At 38.8% G+C, this 17,721-nt stretch overlaps 1 protein-coding gene across 1 annotated transcript in view; it reads left to right on the top strand.

Moving 5' to 3' along the window:
* LINGO2 (leucine rich repeat and Ig domain containing 2) overlaps positions 1-17,721 on the top strand; it is a 6,800,733-nt gene that overhangs the window by 2,233,935 nt on the left and 4,549,077 nt on the right. The window contains exon 7 of the mRNA XM_044061897.1: positions 15,204-15,270. The gene's annotated coding sequence lies outside the window, so the exon portion shown is untranslated. The remainder of the gene's footprint in view (positions 1-15,203; positions 15,271-17,721) is intronic.

The raw sequence follows: 17,721 nt of genomic DNA, 5'->3' as shown, positions 1-17,721 counted from the left end.
CCAAAAAGTACTTAATTTTTCTTATTACACACAGCTAAAGTAACCTAAATGTGCAATTGTTGTGGGAAGAGAATATTCTCTCAAAAGGTTCCTATCCTGTAGCACAACCTTTATTCTGAATTATTTAGGATTAAATGGAGTACAATGTTTAAGGGATGACAAACTTTAATCAACAGAACTTCTTTACAATGCATTTGACTTGACAATGCACCACCCTCCTAAAATACACAATCAGAGTAGAAAAAAGAAAAATACTATACTGACTCCTAAAATCACATTTGTAAACCTAAACACATACATGAACAGAAAATGCCTGAAACCTGGGAGTGCTTGCTCTTAAAGATGTGCACGTAAACATGAAAAAGAATGTCATATGACTGCACAATAAGGCATAGATTTTCCTTTTAGACTTTCACAATGTAAATATAGGTTGCCGAGTGATATTGTATGTCCTAGACCTTTACACATTTATTCTGAAATTAAATACTTGAGAAACCTTGCTGCTAGTTTGATAAATGCCTAAATGAAAATGGAAGTCATTGCACATCTACAACCTACCTTAACAATCCGTTAAGGATGATAGGCATAATTACAGCCATGCTCTACAGCTGAATACTGTTATAACGGATAATAACGTTTAGAAGAGTCTGATGTGTGGTTATTGTTTCTAGTTGCATCCAATATCACTTACAAATTGTTTAAATATTTATTATCACAAATTGTGTAAAAGCATGTTCAGAGCAGGTGTCCCATACTGCTCCTGGGATTAGTAGCTGCAATATCACAGGACAGGTATAACCATATCTCTCAACATTCCAGATTTGCCTCATATTTTTGGTTTGTTCCTCATACAATTTGTGACTTTCTGGCAAATCACTGAGTATTGATGTCATTAAATAAGGGCATACATTTGAGTTTCACAGTTAGTATCGTTTAGAAAATCCATGATAACACAAATTCTGTTATTCTAGTTATTTTCTAAGTTAATAATGGCAATATTTAAAAGCTGTCCCTATTTTGAACCTTTGCCCAGATGCTTTGCTCTAAGAGGTTGAGAGGTATGGAATGTAGTTTCCACCTGTAATCATTCTAAGCAGCCTTTATATGAAAGTGATTTTAAGAGCAATTGTTGCTGGAAGCTGGAAGTTATGTCATATCTTAATATACCTGAAGAAGGCAGGGGATAGTTACATTTCTATTACAATTTCCCTATTGTAGTCAAAACATCAATTCAGGCTTAACATAAGATAAAAAAATCTATTTGAACTTTTGAAATAAAACAATGTGCAATATTCAGAAAAAAATCAGTTATCTGGGAGCCTCAGACTAAGTCTTAGGGCCATACATACCTCTCAAACTCTTAGAGGAAGAAATCTGGACAGCGCCATAAACAAAAGTGGGACAAAGGCCCAGAAATATGGACTTTTTTTTAAATATTGTTCTTACAAACTTAGAAAGTTGATGGAACAAAAGATTTTGCATTAGCATGAATTTTCTGAAGAGTGTGAAGTCTGAAACTAAATTGTCTGTCATTACTTTCTAACTTCAGTCTTTAATGATTTGCCTCTAATTTGCCAGAAAACTACAATTTTGCGAAACATGGACCAAAAATATGAGGCAAAAATCTGTACATTTGAGAGGTATGGGGCCATAGCTATCTAACATCCTGCATTCTGTGCACCACCAGCTCTAGATCCTATCCTCTATGGGTGTCCCTTCCTCCTGAATTGAATGCCTAAAGTCTCCTACCACTGCAAGATTGTGACCCACACAAAACAGCCAGTCTGAACTACCTACTGAGCACAATTCCTGGATCCTATCCTCTATGGGTGCCCCCCCCCCCCCAAATTGAATGCCTAATATTTGCTACCACTACAAAATCATGACCCACACAAAACAGCCAATCTGGACTAACTACTGACTGCAATGCATGTCCTTTGTAATGTTGAATCTCTGTTACTTATTGAAGTACTCAACCCTCAAGTGTAAACTGGTACGCACACCTGCTGGCATGCTATATTCTAGTTTGATCTCCACCCCTACCTCAAACAGTTTTGCTTCCAACTGTTCTGTTGTTGCTGTTTTTTCCCAATCCTAGTCACTAAGCTGGTAACCTTCTTTTCTGTCTTCTTGTTTAGAATTCTCTACTCTAACAACTCCTTACTGCTGAGGCTCGCCTGCTGCTCCGAGTCAAACTTTTTCCTTATTACCGGGAATAGATTTACGAGTTTAATAATTTTACTTTTCTCCATCCCTACTTCTTCTTGACTACATTCCCCAGCATTCCTCATCACCTATGTGTACCAGGCTCTACCCCCCCTCCCATCCACTGTGAGGTTACTTGGAATGTAGCTGCAACAGGTGCCAATTTCAAATTTTAGGGCCATAGCTATCTAGCGGCCTGCGTTTGCTGTGCAGCCAGGTAAGTGTACAGCATTGTCATTATACTTGGACATACTTTCATTTGCATCCTTGAATACTGCTTTATGGAAGTATCTGCATTTATGCACATTTGGATTGTGACTGTATATTAACCTAGTTATTCTGTGCCATTTAATTTCCAAACTTTCATCATGTTTGAGGGAATGTGAGAAATCATAACTGCATATGTTAAACTCTGCTGCCTTGAACCAAGTATTATACTTTCATTGTATTGTATGTTACGTTTGTTGCCTGAGCCAACCATCACAAAATTATTGTAGAATGTATTATGATGCTGTGTATGCTATTGCTACCATTGTTAGACAGTGAGTCATGAACAGATGGTTACCCAACCTTCAGCAGATTGTTACCACCTTATAGGATGTTGAATAGTGTATTTTAGACTGCATTTCTAGATGTTAATATTTTTCTAGTAAATGGTCCTATGGATGGTCACCCACTGGTTGTTAATTGTTATCTACTCTAGCTCTCTGTTGTAACTATCTACACAGATGGTCAAGCGCTGCTTGTTAATAATTAACCTAGATAGCTCCTTGTATTTAAGCTTGAGCTGCCCTACCACAGTGCTTTATACCACCTATTAAGGTGCACTGGGCATTTTAGAACAGATAGACCTCCTGCCCTAAGTGAATTAGGTGCTCCAGTGATCCTTTACTGCAGACCCTAGGCGTGAACTAGGCAATTCATTCATCACAACTTCCTCACTATTTTTGTCCCCGCTGTTACTAGTACTATGTTCTGTTGATAGCTAGTTTTGTTGTAAGCTGATTAATAACAACCTTTTTTTATATATAGTGACTACTGTTGAATCCCACCTAATGCTGTTTTCTTTTGCTCAGCCACTGCAATATCCCCATTACCTATCTTTTCCTTTACTTTTTACAGCTCTGGATCCTGTCCTCCATGGGTGTTCCCCCTCCTGAATTGAATGCCTAATGTCTCCTATCACTGCAAGATCACGACCCACACAAACTGCCAGTCTGGACTACCTGTTGACTGCAGTGTACATCCTCTGAAATGTTGTATCTCTGTTTCTTATTAAAGTAGTCAACCCTTAACTGTAAACTCATGCGCACACCTACCAGGACACTATAGCCTAGTTTGGTTTGACCCCCACCCCTACCTCAAACAGTTTTGTTTCCAACTATTCGGTTGTTGCTGTTTTTCCCCAATCCTAGTCACCAAGCTGATAACCTTCTTTTCTGTCTTCTTGTTTAGACATCTCTACTCTAACAGCACCTCCTTACTGCTGGGACTCACCTGCTGCTCTGGGTGAAAATGATAGTTTTTCTTATTACTAGGGATAGACTTGATTAACTCCAACCAATCACCATCACTAATTCCACCTATCACTCATACTGCTCCTTGCCACCCCCACATACTTCTTCCGTTTACCACTTATGCCTATCTTTTACTCTACCCCTATTCCACCTGAATATATTCTTCAGCCAGTATATCTACACTCACTCCTTCCCCATGTTACTCTCTCCCTTACCTAACCCCACCTGACTATCTTACTCCAGGCCCCGCTCCTGATTACATCACTTTCTCTTCTTACTCTGCATTCATTCCCTCTACTTAGCTGTACTTCTCTCTCAGCACTTCCCCACTTACATTATACTGTCAATCATGATTATAACACCTCGTCCTCTTGTGTTCACTACAGTTTACACTACAGCTTTGCAAAGCCAACTAGCATGCTCTCTTCCACTGCACTCACAATCTCTACCTTACTCCTTTCCACCATCCTTATATCCCTATTACATCTCTCTGTTCCAAACCCCATCTCCTTCTCAACTAATTTCTACACCACTTCTTCTACCTCTACCTCCTTACCTATTCCTCCCAACTGCTATACAGACATTTCCCTGAGCCTGTATCAACTAAATCCTCTCCTCCATCACAAAGTGAAGCCTATCTCCTCATTATATAAATAACAGTTTAATCAACTAAACTTGTCTACTGTAAATTTTCAAATAAGTCACACCGAACCTACCACTAACCAAAAGCTATCATGTCACATGTCTAAGCACTCAATCATACCTTTAGGCTGCAACATACACTCCTAATCCAGGACCCACTACACTCAACCATCCCAACATACCCATCAACAGAGACTCCCACTAGTCATTATACATAGTAACTCTAAATCTCTGAAGCATTTGTAAAAAAATCTCAGACTTTTACGCATAGATCGCTCACCAACAACCAGACATTATTGCCATAACTGAGAACTGGCTAAAACCCCATTATTAAAGACACTGAACTTTTCCCTACAGGCTTTCAAATAATAAGATTATTAAAAAAGGAGGTGGAGTTGCTCTTCTGTTTTCCAACAACCACACTCTAGTTCCTTTACTAACCCTATACCACAGTTCTCTAATGCAGAAATACTCATATTTTTCTTAAATATGAATAACAGCAAAAAACTTTGAAAACTAGCTGTCTACATACTCCTAGAAACAACATTCCCATATTGGAAGATATCCTAGCCTGGATTTCTACTAATATCAAAAATGAGACTATCATAGTAGGCGACATAAATATCAACTGGCTAGAGCTCAACTCCAACCACCCATCCTCAAATATTAATCTTTACAACTTCACCCAGCTCACTGAATTCACCACCAGACCCAACAAAATAAATGATAATAGATCTGTTTTAGACTGGATTCTGGCTACAAACCCCAACAAAGTATCCTTAACTGGAACACTCCCAACACCCTCAGTGACCATCTCCCAGTCTTTGCTAACCATGCTTCCCCCTCCAGTCAATGTCAACATCGCTGTAAATAAATAAGGAATTTGACCTCATTCAACCCTTTAACCTTCAAAAATATTTGAAAAACAACAGATTGGAATTTGCTTAAATCCCTCCCTCTCGATGAAGCTGTTGAATACTTTAACACCACCTTCATGAATACACTAAATAGCCTTGCAACTCTATGTGCACAGAGGATCAAAAATAACCATGTCCCTTGGTTATCCAAGCCTACTTGAATTCTCTTGCATGCCAGAGACAAAATATGGAAGCTATTACAAGCACACAGAAACACTCCAGACCTAATAAAATTCAAACTTTGCAACCAGGTAAAAAAAACTAATCAGCAAAGATAAAAAGAACATTCCTGGCTATCCCAGGAAACTAAACATATTATGAATCAACGAGACAAAAAGTGGAAACAGCACCAAAAACAGAAAAACCCCATCTTCCTCCTAGAATTTTAACAATTACGTAACCTAGCCAAAAAATGAATAACAAAAGATCACAAAACCTACTACTGCAAACTGCAATCCATGCACTCAACCAACCCAAAGAAATTTTGGAATTCCATCTCCTCCATTCTTAACCCTGGTAATAAAGCCGACCCTTGCCCTGATCCTAACCTTACCAGCCTTGAAACGGCCACAAAATTCAACTCTTTCATTATAGATTGCATAGCTAAACTATCCTCCTCCTTCACTAACCCCCCCTCCAGCCCAACACCTTCATCCTGCCCCCCTACCCCCCCACGCACCCTCCTCCATCTCCCCTTTTCAACCTTAGACCGGTCTCCACAAACACAATAAAAAGACTACTCCTAAAGCTAAAACCTTGCTGCAGTGCATAAGACAACCTACCACCAACTTTCCTCAGACTATCTGCTGAAATTATAGCCTGTCCCATATCTATTCTTATAAATAGATCCATACAAGAATCCAATGTCGCAACCATCTGACAACACAGATTCATCATCCCTCTCCATAAAGGTGGTAAAAACACAGACACAACCAGTTTCAGACCCATAGCTGTATTCTTTCCTCTCTCTAAAATACTAGAACAAACTATCCACTCACAACTTATCCCATACCTTACCCGACACAAACTCCTCTCTCCTACTCAACATGGCTTCCACCATGGCTACAGCAGCATGACTGCCCTCCTATCCTTTCTTGAAACCATCAGCCTAGCACGCGACAATGGCAAATACATATCATCACTGTTTCTAGATCTCTCAAAGGCATTTGACACCATCTCCCACTCTTTACTCCTGTCCCAGCTCTAATACTTGCACGTTTCTCCCTCAACCTTAGCCTGATTCTCCAGCTAACTATCCATGTGCCAATGAGCTGTCCAATGGAAAGAGTCAACCTCTCCTTTCTTATCCACACCCACAGGAGTTCCCCAGGGATCTGTACTGGGCCCACTCCTCTTTAACATATTCATCAACAACTTCCACCACTCCATCTCTGATCCCTCAGTTATCCAATACGCGCAAGACTCCACCATCATCTGCTCAGCCTCCTGCCCCTCCGAACTTCTACTTAAATCCCAAATAGCCTTCTCCAAAACAAAATCATGGATGTGATCCAATCACCTAGCCCTAAACGCTAACAAAATAAAACTAATGATTTTCACTCCTACCAAAAACTCCCAATTCAACAGAAACCTATTCTCCATTAAAAGCCAAAATAACACCCCTCTAGGAATTGTTCCCAGTACCAAGCTACTCGGCATTACCATTGATGAAAATCTAAAATTCAACTCCAACATCTACTCCACAATCAAGAAAATCCATCAAAATATCGGTCTCCTCTACAGACAATACCACTACCTCAGCTCCTCCACCCGACAAACCCTCGCATCAGCCTTCCTTCTCCCCTCTCTCATGTATGGTGCTTCCCTATTCTCCAACCTACAACCTACAACTTGACCTACGTTCCAAACTCAAATCCTGCTACCACAAAATCTGCAAATTTGCAACCAATAATAATAAATTACTTAAAACTTCAGTTGAACCACAAACAGAACCCAAAGAAATTCTAGAAATCCATTACCTCATTACTTAACCCAGGTGAAAAAAAAAAAACCCTGGCCTCCCCCTGACAAATATCCTGAAGAAATAGCTTCCCTTTTTAATACATTCTTCACCAACTCCACAGCCGACATCACAACAAAATTTTGTCAAACAAATTACTCCACTTGCCACACATCTACATCAAGATCACCCACTCACTTCCCCTCCCCTACTCATATCCAACAATTGCAAAAGCCCAATCCCCACCCCTCTTCCATCCTAACTATAACACCCACTGCAATCTCAACTAGAAAAAGACTATTACTGAAGCTAAAACCTTGCTCCAACACCCCTGATGACCTACCCTCAAAATATCTAAAAATTGCTGCTGATAGTATCACTTACCCCATCAGCATACTTATCATTAGATCCCTCTTTGAGTCCTACATTCCAAAAACATGGAAAAAGGTTTTCTTTCTCCCTTTCCATAAAAGTGACAATAATACTGACATCACTAACTTCCATTCCATTGCAATTCTTTCTCCTATCTTTAAAATTTTACAAAGATGCATCAATATTCAACTTCACTATCTTCTTTACAACCAAATACTTTCACCCTCGCAACATGGCTTCAGACCTGTGCGTAGTACTATATCTGCCCTTGTCTCCTTTATGGATATAGTCAACAGAGCCTGTGATGCTGGCAAAATTGTCTCTGCCCTCTTCCTTGACCTATTCAAAGCATCTGGCACTGTTTCCCACCCTTTACTTATCAGCCAGCTGTCTAAGATCGGTCTTGCCCTCCCCAAATTAAGCTCGTTATCTAATTACTTAAGTGAAAGACAACAGACTGTCAGATGGCAAAACTCTATCTCTTCTTTCCACAACATCCCTATCAGTGTTCCCCAAAGATCCATACTTGAACTCCTATTAAGCATATTCATGAACAATTTCCACTTGTCTATATCTCAAGGAATTATCATTCAATATGCAGATGACTCTATTTTCTGCTCTGCCAACTCCATCTATGATCTACTTCAGCAAACTCAAAAGGACTTCTCCTCCCTGAATCCTGAATGCACAATGACCACCTAGCTATGAGCCCAAATAAAATCAAAATCATACTATTCACTCCTAAGAAAACAACCCCTTAAGTAAAACTTAGTTCTCCATCTATTCTCATAGCAAATCTTTAGTCAAAGTTATCAATCACATACAATTCCTTGGGTTTTTTATCAGAATTGTCTTTGCCCTCTGCCTTGACCTATTCAAAGCATCTGGCACTGTTTCCCACCCTTTACTTATCAGCCAGCTGTCTAAGATCGGTCTTGCCTTCCCCAAATTAAACTAGTTATCTAGTTACTTAAGTGAAAGACAACAGGCTGTCAGATGGCAAAACTCTATCTCTTCTTTCCACAACATCCCTACCAGCATTCCCCAAAGATTCATACTTGAATTCCTATTTAGCATATTCATGAACAATTTCCACTCATCTATATCTCAAGGAATTGCCATTCAATATGCAGATGACTACAATTTTCTGCTCTGCCAACTCCATCTATGATCTACTTTAGCAAACTCAAAAGGGCTTCTTCTCCCTGAATCCTGGATGCAGAATGACCACCTAGCTATGAGCCCAAATAAAACCAAAATCATACTATTCACTCCTAAGAAAACAACCCCCTTAAGTAAAACTGAGTTCACCATCTATTCTCATAGCAAGTCTTTAGTCAAAGTTATCAACCACACAAAGCTCCTTCGAGTTTTTATCGACGAACACATAAAACTTGACCTGCATATACAACACTTCCTAAGCCCATCCACAAAATTAACCCTAGTCATAACATACCCACTACCCTCTCTCATCTACGGTGCCCCTCTACTTACCAATATCCAAAGCTCCTCTAAATACAAAATTGAGACATACTACAATAAAATCACCAAATTTTCAAGCAATTCTAAATACTCCACCCATCACTGCACTGCTTTTAAGTCACTGATATGGCCACTATCACCCAAACAGGCCCCTTAGATCAGGGGATCAGAAGCTCTTGCAGGTTCACAAATTTAACCTCCCACCCGGCCAGCTTATTTATTTATTTATTCTCAGTAGCCAAGAAATATCCACTACAACAACAAAATCCCACCTATTTCAAAACTTGCCTTCATAACTACCTTTCGTCATGCTGGAAGTGCACCTGCACCAAGCCCACCTAGAATATGTATGCCACCCTATTTCTTGTCAGCCTTGTTTATATGTGAGATAATGCTACTGCAGATAGAAATTACAGAGACAGTATACTATGAAGATAATCACTTCATACTGATTGTTTCAGATTATACTTTTGCACTTTTCTCTCATGGGTTTTTATTCTACATGTTGTATATACTTATTCTTTGTAATTCAATTTTTTGTAAATCAAGCTGTTAATTTCTGATACTGTGGAGCTTTAATCCCAGGGTCTCCACTGAAAATGGGTTCACTCGGTATAGTGGACTTTCCCAGTAAACAAAATGCAAATAAATAAATATCACAGCTGAAGTAGTGTACTGAGGCCGGATTCTAATTAACTATCCAGATGTAGTGACGTTGGCCAATGGAGTCAGAAAATGTAGGCAATTTGTAGGGGAAAACACAGCATGTAACAACTAGGATGGTGACAAGTCAGTCACATGACCTTACATACAAGGTAGCATGCTTATGACAGTGCACTTTCACACATACAGCTGCGAGCTCAGTCCAGCTAATGGGTATGTAAGAAAGTTCCTACTATTTTCATATAGTAAATGGGTATAAAAGACAGGCAGAAAGTGGAGGAGCAAGCAGTCAATCATTCTGATGGGCAAAGAGAAAGGAAGAGTGGTACAGTGGTGGAGAAGGAAGATTTTATATATATATATATATATATATATATATATATATATATATATATATATATATGGGTCTATATGACTTGGTTGACAGTTCATATGATCGACTGTTTATTTGGTCGACAGTTCATTTGATCGACAAGCATTTGCCCCCTTCCCCAATGTTGTGTGACCCTGGAGTTGATATATATAGTTAGGGGGGGGAGACTCAAGGTGACATTTATACTACTGGAAAAAAAATCACCAGAGCATTAGAGAACTTCCATTATAAGATCTTTTACATCCAGACGATGTACCAGTAACTCAAGTAGGTGGAACATTGGTTTAAATCTCATCTGAATGATAATATACTCAGGAATGCAGCACCCACCCTATCCATCCACCTTGTGTGGCCATCTGACAATGCATAAATTATAAACATAAATGAAGAGAAAAACATGACACATGACAGATGAATATGATAAAGACAGCAATAAGAGCAAAACACAAAAGATGAAAATTAAAATTAAAAGACTATAAGGAAATGTTCAAAGCATGAAATCATCTGTGTTGCTCGGATTAACTTTTTTAGCTGTAAAAAGCTTATTTGAAGAAATTAAAGTTAACAGCTCTATATGTAATCAGTTGGCTGGAAAATAAAATATATATTCTTAGGACTGGGAGATACTCAAAGTGTGGTGTGGCTGGAATCTGAGTTTTCGATACTTATTGAAAATAAGCTTATAGTCTTTTAATTTTAATTTTCAATGTTCGTTATGTCAGCATTTACTGAGTCTTCATTTTAATTTGCCTAGAAATTGTATTTATTTATCTTCATACTAGTTGTCTAGAAATGGTTAAATGTGAGAAGTTTATAATGCATATTTAATAGTAATACATTCTACAGTCATAGAGGGATCTCTTCTCTCAGTTCAGCAAGACTGTTCACACTTTACTGGGTATCTCCTGTTCCAACAAGGTTTTTGTTACGTTGTTCCATTAACTTTACTCCCTGCTCCATTTAGATGTCTTGCTAACAAATATGAAACAGCACTAAGGAAAACCTTTGTCCCCTTCTCTTATATAGGTTTCTTCAGGTTGGGATGTATTTGTTTATGATTACATGTCTGCTCATTTCATAACATTTATTTGCAATATGCTATAGTTATCAATTTTATCATAAAGGACTTTTATTTAGCTGCATTTCAAATGCTTATTTCTATATGGGGACCAAGTTCGCCGTTGGCTTCGTTTTTCATTTTAGGTAGATCTGAGGAAGCACCGTTGAAAGCGCTGATCCAACGGAAATGGTCGGGACATTCTTATGGACCTCCTCAAATAGGCACCCAGTTTGTTTGCTCATCAGCCTTAGCTATCAAAACAAGATACATCGTTGGGTTCCTTCACTACTTAATTATATTTTTTGTCACTTAAATATTGTACGTTATCTATTGCTTAGTTTGGTCTGTGGTATATTTGTTTTATTGTTATTCTCAGTTCTATTTGTATTCTTATTACTGTCTTTATTAATTATTGATTGTACACTTGTATGGATGCAGACAATATTACTTAGCCACCTGAGGGTCTTGCACATAAGTTATTAATACCATGGTCTACTGCAACTTTTTAGCACTGCAGTCTGATGCTTTTGATTTGACTCTTGTTCACTGACTGTCTTTCTGCTTCTTTACTGTTACTTTCTTCTGGAACGGTTCAATTTTTATAATATAATTTGTTAAAATCACAGGAAAAGGATAGTTCAATAGCCGTGGGTGAGCTGCAAAGCTGTGGGATTAACTTTTCATTTGTAAATAAAAAGATGAATATGATTCTTTTAGGATGACTTGACATGATGCCTTTCTACATATTTGTTTTTAAACCCCCTGTAGCCATTTTATGTATTGTTTTGTCTAAATTGAGACATTATGATATTTAAGCTCCTGTGGCCTTTCTTAGAACAAGCAATTAACTTAATTCTATACTGATTTTACATTCTAGTGACCTATGTCTGGACACACCATGTTTATAAGAGGAGTTTTTAGCTCTCCGGTAAATCTATTCATCCTCCATTATTATCGCATGTCCATTATGGTCATCCCCCTCCCCCACCTGTCAGGTCCAATCACTGTTTACTAAGAATTCTCACCAAGTAGCCTCCTGCAGATACATGATTGGCCCCTTTTTTCTGAGACTTCCCCCTCTGTCAGCACCTTCCCTACTAATAATCTCTTACCTACACCCTTTCACCTTTTCCGTCCCGTTTCCCTGGTCCAACAAGCTATCCATTTTATTTCCCACCATGCACCCTCCTGGCAAATTAGTAGTCATGCGTAATTTCCAGACAGCCAGCTTCCCGTTATTTCATATTTGGCTAATCCTCAGCAAGTGGTGTTATGAAGCAGCGGTGGTACAGCGGTAGCTTTGTTGCCTGAAAGCAAGAGGTACTCCTGTTCAACTCACGACTGGAGTTCCTTCTGTGTGGAGTCTGCATGTCCTCCCCGCGGTTGAGTGGCCTCCAAAAGACATGCATGAATGGGAGTGCCTTTGATGAAGGTTGGGCGTCGGTCTGGCAACTCAGCACCATAAAAAAATCTACTGCCAATCATTAGCGGACCAGAGTTCCGCTGTGGCGACCCTTAACTGGGAAAAGCCGAAAAGACAAACAACAACTCAGCAAGTGGTGTTCTTTTGTCTCCTCCCCTCCAGTCCACGAATCAATTCTCTATTCCTTTCCCATCATTAAAATGACCATCTGATACGATGGCTTGCTTTCTGCTTCTACATAATTGTCCATGTCCACTTCGTCTTCTTCAACAGCACTGGTCCATGATGTTACTCCCCTTGTTTTGGACCACCCTTTTCCTTCTAAGCCTACTCCCTTTTGGGATTTTCTTCCCACCCTCTGCCTTGGCTCCCTCCCTCCCTCTCTAAATCATCCCCATTGGCCCTGTTTCCACATTCAACCTCCCATCTCCACCAATAATGTTTACTAGCCTGATCTTATAATTGTTGGCCATTTATCCTCTCAAGCCTCCTACCAGGGACCCTAATCTTTGTGAACCAATAAGACTGTTCTAAAGAAGGACAATATGAATGAGAGTTATTTCATTCGAAGTTAAGTAAAATAATTTCTACTGTACACAAGCTTATATATATAACAAACACTGTACGATTGGTTTCATACAATGGTCATCTGCCTGAATAAACGATACAAATCATTGCTTGGAACTTGACAGGAATTATTTTATCTTTTATTATTTTTATTATTCTTATAGTACTACATTAGCAACCATTGAGATCTAAAAGATTATTTATTTTTTGAAATTATTTAATAGCTGAGCAGAAATTATGGACAAGATAATAACCAATTAATACACCAATCTGAAAATTATACTTGGATTATCATCAAACTTTGCACCTGTTCTGTCCAGTCATTAGTGTTTTGGCTGACTTCTGTTGTGACGATTGGCATGAGTCTACTGGATAACAGGTTAATGGCGGTTCACGTTTTCTGGGGATCTCTCCTCTGGAAATCTGTATTTCTACTTTCTAGTACCCTGTCAGAATGTTAGTTGCACTTAATTATGAGTTGTAACATCACCCATTCTATGATAAAAGATGGACTGCTATGCAGAGGGCTATACAATTTGTAAAGAAACAATTCTAGTGAAGAAGAAAACACTTACAGAGCTGTGTTATACAACCCATCTTATAATTCCTGGTGTCCAAGTCAAAAATTCAGCCTTCAAGGCTTTTTATGCAAGACATAAACATGCTGGTTATTTATATATTTATTCCTTACAAATATTGCATTGAAAATTCTTTCAATGGATATATGAACAAATAAACTTACATCTAGTTTACTATTTTAGTTGTCCAAAGGTTTTTCTGCAAAGGATGTGAGAAGATGTAATTGTAACACATGGCAAATGAAGCATAATTTCATATCTTTGTATCAGTGACACAATATGCATTCTTTAAATGCAAACAATTGTGTATTTCATTAATATTGTACAATTTCTAATTATGTGAAAGAATAACTGTATCCCGGTGAAGGATGTCTGCCACAGGGGATCTGCTTTAGAGACCATAAGATCAAAGTTTAGAAAGTTCAAAACTTCAATAAAAAAAAATAAAATCAAACGTGTTTATGCAGGGAGGAAGTCCCCCTGCACCCCCACATCCTCTGCTAATTAAATATACCAACTCCAAAATCACACTACAGTGAAAAAAATGGTAAATGTCCTGCTCTGCACTGCAAAGTGACCTCCATTTAAACAGTTCAAACTTTCATAACTTTGGTTTTATGGTCTTGACCATATGAAGTTCAAAGTTTTGAAACTTCAAGCTTCCAAAGTAGACCTGGTACAGGATGTACCTGTAGTAATGCTGGTGCTCATGTCAGCCACCAGGGAGTAGTATTATAGCCATAACAGAAAAAGCGCTAAACTCACTTCTCTAGTTGATGGAGGACTGCTGGGGAGAGTTGTGCTGAATAACTATACATCCTGTAGACAATTAGATTCCATTATAAAGCACCTACAGGCAAATCCATTGAGTCGGATGAGGTCAGACCCTCAGGTTATGGGAACAAGGACATACTCAAATGGCAGGAGGAATGCAGAATGAGTAGCTGCAGGAGCACAAATTCCTGCCTGACTGTAGGTATGAAAGCTCCCTCAGGTTGGCATTTGTTTGGCTACAGGGAGAGTCTGCTGCTTCTGGGAACAAATGGATTTGAAATGAAAAGAAGAACTCGCTGGTTGACAGACACAGGGTAAAAGCACCTAAAAAAGTTTAAAGTGTGAACAGGAGGAGATTTACTAATGCTGTGAAAGAACTATTTTAAAGTGTTCCTCCTCTTTAAAAGATTGTGATTATAAGTAGTCGGTGTGTTTAGGATGCAGCCCTGCCTGTAGAGAGATGGGTAAAACACTTTAAATTGTGACAGCACATTCTACAATTCACTTTTTTTGCATAAATCCCTCTGCAATTTTTGAATCATCAGGAATCACGGTATTTTACTTCTGGTAGGGAAATGCAATCATATTTGTTGGTGCTGTACATCAGTTGATTACTCCCAGGAAAGCTGTTTCATCTGTAATTAAACTACTGCAAAATTTGTAATTTCAGGTAACATCCACCAAATGCATAAAGAATACAATGAAATAAATGACAATAAAAAGACTCAGGAAGTCTGGTAAGTCTTCATGATACTCCATCTGTTGTTAACTTGATTTAGTATGAATGTACATAGTCTGAACTGTTGAACAAAAAATGTAAGGAAATGGCAAGATCTCTTAGTTTTATGTATGTGCATTACAAAATCTGCCATATCTAGTGTTTATTCATTTATTCTGATCCATTGTTTAAATGTTTACTCTCCTCATGCATCATTAATTTGCAAGAATCATAATGAAATGCAGACTCATTGCTTCAACGTGAAGTTATATATTCTTTAGCACAGAAATAGTGCATATAGCAGCCATGTACAAGATGATGGTGATTTTAATTTACAGATGGTGTTTCTTTACAATAGTCTTAATGCAACATGTAGTGCATGTTAATGAGGGCATAATGTCCTGTATGTGAGGGAAGCCATGCAAGTGAACCGCAGAAAATATGCAGATGAATGAATGCAAAATGGTAGGCAGCTTCAGAATTTATTAAAAATGAGTTGTTGTGTAGATTCCCTTACCCAATCAAATGCCAAGATTTGTGATGGACGTGATGGGAGCGATGCCTGTGATGGCAGATGCAGGTATAACAGAGCAGCATGAATGTTGAGCTTTCAAATGAGCCACTGATGGTAAAGTCATAGCTCATGGCCATCCATAACATGGGAAGAGAAAAGGACAGCACCTGATGCACCACTTGACATATACACAAACAGTGCACATTTTCAATGTGAAAAGGGATACTGTAAGGGATATAATCAAACTGTGTTATCCAGTGAAATAGAAGAGTATGCAAATTATATCCATTCCTGTGGAAACAAAGGTATGTGTGTCAATAACAAATAACTACAAAAGCCTTACAGTAATTTATAGCAACATGGTACAGATTTCACAGGATTCAGTTTCAGAAATTATTAGGCAGTTCCTCAACATTATATTACAACATGTGGAAGGGCATATCTTTTTAAAAAGGGCAACAAAGATGAGGACTAACACCATGTAGGCCTTCCATGAGACAGCACATTTCCCTGAGGTCCTAACTACCAAAGATTGCACCCATGTTGATGTGAAAGTGTCATCTGATATATAAACAGATTGAACGTCCACTCCCTGAGCAGCATTACAGTGCTCTGTAATGGACAGGCTATTATTTTACTTTATCTGTGCATGACTGTAGCACTGCAGGAGATTCACAAAAAGGATGTACATTCAACCTATACCAGTGTTCCAGTTAGAGGACTTTCCACATGTTCGCTTACTTGATAGGTACACTGCATGCCATGCAAACATACTTAAATAAAAGAAGTTATGTGCTCACCATAACGTTCCATCTGAGTAGTTATACTTCATTTTTCTGCAACCTGTGGGTATACGGATCCATATTCGATCAGAGCCGGCAACTTTTTTTCTAGCATCTGCTCCAAGCTCCGAGCTCCTCCCCTTACACATAACGCCCTACCATCTCCTATCTTCCCTCAGATCGAGCTTGCTGCAACTAAAAACATAAGCAACTCAGCCCAATGAACCAAACCTGAAAAGACAGGACAAGGTCTGGGGGACAGAGGGAGGGAATGTTGCAGAAAAATGAAGTATAACTACTCAGATGGAACGTTATGGTGAGTACATAACCTCTTTATCTGAAGTAGTGAATGGAAGCATATTCCTGAGCACCACAGAGCCAAAGGATGCTCTACCCCTAGAAATCAGATCTAATTTGTAATGGGAGATGAAGGTATGTGAATTGGCCCAGGTTGCTGCTACACAAATGTTGTCCAAAGGCACCCTAGACCAAAAAGCAGTAGAAGTTGCCATGAACCTGGTAGAGTGAGCCTTAACAATACCAGGAGGAGATAAACCTTTTGCTTTGTAGGCATGTGAAATACAAAGAGTGATCCATCTGGCCAAAGAAACTTTAGAAATAGCTTTTCCCATAAATGCTTTGGAAAAGGAAACAAACAATTGGTCAGTCTTGCAGAAAGACTTTGTTCTATGAAGATAAAAACAAAGCTGTCTATGAACATCTTACAAATGGAGTTTATATTCACCCTTATTTTGGAAGTTAGGGAAGAAAACAGGCAGATTAATGGACTGGTTTATATTTGCTTCAGATGCCATTTTGGGTAAGAAGGAAGGATTAGTACGGAGAGAGAGACCCTATCCTTGTGGAAGACCAAATATGAAGGCACGGCAAACAGAACTTGAAGCTCAGAAACCCTCCTAGCAGATGTAATGGTGACTAAGAAAGTGGTCTTCCAGGATAAAACTTTCAAATCCACCAAAGCTGCAGGGTCGAATGGAGGAGCCACCAATGCCTGTAGGACAAAGGTAAGGTCCCAAGGAGGCACTGAATCCTTGACAGGTGGACGTAACAGAAAAGTGCCTTTAAGAATGGCCTTACACAGCCTAGAGGAGGCTAAGGCAATGTTGTCTTCACCAACGTGAAAATTGGAAATGGCTGCCAATTGTACTTTCAC

Source organism: Protopterus annectens, chromosome 2.part0 (genome assembly GCF_019279795.1).
Source record: "Protopterus annectens isolate FY-2018-M chromosome 2.part0, PAN1.0, whole genome shotgun sequence".
NCBI classification, from domain to species: Eukaryota; Metazoa; Chordata; order Ceratodontiformes; family Protopteridae; genus Protopterus; species Protopterus annectens.
The sequence above is the reverse complement of the archived record's forward strand: the minus strand, read 5'-3'. Positions and strand labels throughout refer to the sequence as shown.